Source organism: Propithecus coquereli, unplaced genomic scaffold, assembly GCF_000956105.1.
Source record: "Propithecus coquereli isolate 6110/MARCELLA unplaced genomic scaffold, Pcoq_1.0 Scaffold24, whole genome shotgun sequence".
Lineage (NCBI taxonomy): Eukaryota > Metazoa > Chordata > Mammalia > Primates > Indriidae > Propithecus > Propithecus coquereli.
The window spans coordinates 2,925,429-2,927,666 of NW_012147952.1; the positions used below are offsets into that span (position 1 = coordinate 2,925,429).

The window sequence follows — 2,238 nt, forward strand, 5'->3', positions numbered from 1 at the left end:
GAACTCCTGACCTTGAGCGATCCACCCGCCTCGGCCTCCCAGAATGCTAGGATTACAGGCGTGAGCCACTGCGCCCGCCTCAATTAGACTATATATAGGTTTTTTCTCCCCCCTCCCTCCCCAGTAATAATTAGCCTAGTAAATGCCAATTACTGATATGGAGAGGTAATGAAACGGGGAGGCAGGGAGGTTTACAGAGACTTGGTAGATGAGGAGATACTGCAGGAGAGAAGGGAATAGGTTTTTGTAGATTCAAAGCATGAGATTCACAGCTATCCTTGGCCACTCACTAACTGTGTAACCTCAGAAAGATTAATTAACCTCCCTGAACTTCAATTTCTTCATCTTTGAAACAGAGATAGTACTCACTATCTTACACAATTGTTGTAAAGATAAATGGTAGTTAGTGCTATTATTATTGGAATAAATGCTTTAATACTTTGTACTTTCTAAGTCTTTCAAAAAAAAAAAAAAGGAAGGAAAGAAGAAAAAAACATACATGGAAGACAAAGATGATTTAGGCTACATTACCAATCAGTAAGAATCCATATCATGGAGCATCCACAGGATGAGTCATTACTGAATAAATCTTAAGGTGTTTGCAAATGCCCACAGAGATTATGTTGTTGAGAACTTTGTTATAAACCCTAGGGACAATGTAAGCATATTCACGGTGAATCGGATGGTAGAAATGAAAGATGTTGACCTAAGTGTGTGGATGAAGCAATGTGCATGTGATACATATTGGAGGAATGAAGAAAGACGAAAGAAGCTAAGTACAAACCCAACTTAAATTCTACTTAAAAATAAAACGGTAACCTGAGATAACAGCAGTAATACAAGCAATATGCTACAATGTCAAATTAGTGGCATAAAAAGACAGGAAGTTAAAATGTAACAATGTATTCAGCAAGGAGATTCAATACCTGGATCAGAGAAAATATACTACAAATAAGTATATTTTACTTAGGTAAGGAGAAGACGAACTTCAAAATAGAAGAGTAATTTTTATTCTGTAAAGTGAGGAAGAGTTTATTTAATAAACATTGATAAGAACAAAATAAGAACACTTAGGTGGATGATAAAAGTTTAAATTTAAATATTAATAGTACTTGGCATTTTCCAAGGTATCCTAGTAATCCTTATCACATATCGATCTATCTTTTTACTGAGGACAGGGCAGGTATTTTAGTCCTAATTTAAAAAATGATGGAACTGATGTCTAGAGGTTAGAACTTATCCCTAAGGTTTCACTGTTAGATACAATAGAGCTATTATCCAAACTCTGATTTTCTGACTCCAATCTTCTAGTGTTCCTTCCAACACAGCATGACACAATGGTACTCAAAATAACCTTCATGCTCTACACCAAACCCAGAGACCACCATCTTGCTTGAATTAAAGAAATGCAAGAGAGCAAATAAACCTCTGTCTGGGTTTCACAGGTAAAAGTTCAAAGTTACAAAGGAAAAGTGATCATTATTTAAAGATGGAGGTACACATGATGAAATACAAAAGAGAAGCAGAAAGAAAAGAAAGGTAGGAATTAAAATTTCAAACAATGATAAAAATGTTAAGAGGAAGAAAAAAAGAAGCAAAAATTAATAACAATTCTAAAAACAGCAGAAGAGCCAGAAGAATCACAGAACTGAGATAGTTATATAAAATCATAAATTATTTGTCTTTACATTAGAGAATCAGAGAAAAGAGCAAATGATAAAGAAGAGTTTCCACAAATTAACAACAAATTTAAAAGCAAAACAAAGCAATTCAACAGTCTATTGTGCAAAATGTTTCAGATCTGAGAATCAATGACAGAGCAGAGATAAACTGTGGCAAAAGCTCAAGAGGTAAGGTTGACCTATCTTAACCACTTAATAGTAGTGTATTTTCTTATCTCCTAAAGCATGAGCTATGAAGTCTCCCCTGGAAAAATGTTTTCTCTAGATTTTGAGTAAAGCTTTCTAATCAAGACCTCATTGACCACAAACAAAATCTGTTCAAGTTATTTTCTAGTTAGTTCTTTCTCTAATTAAAAAATAAATCCCAGGCCGGGCGCGGTGGCTCACGCCTGTAATCCTAGCACTCTGGGAGGCCGAGGTGGGTAGATCATTTGAGCTCAGCAGTTCGAGACCAGCCTGAGCAAGAGTGAGACCCCCGTCTCTACTAAAAATAGAAAGAAATTGGCTGGACAACCAAAAATATATAGAGAAAATTAGCCGGGCATGGTGGCGCATG

General features: G+C 35.9%; 1 protein-coding gene across 1 annotated transcript in view; it reads right to left on the reverse strand.

Moving 5' to 3' along the window:
- The window catches only part of SLC17A5 (solute carrier family 17 (acidic sugar transporter), member 5), a 57,952-nt gene that overhangs the window by 36,216 nt on the left and 19,498 nt on the right, over positions 1–2,238 (reverse strand). The gene's annotated exons all lie outside the window — the stretch shown is intronic.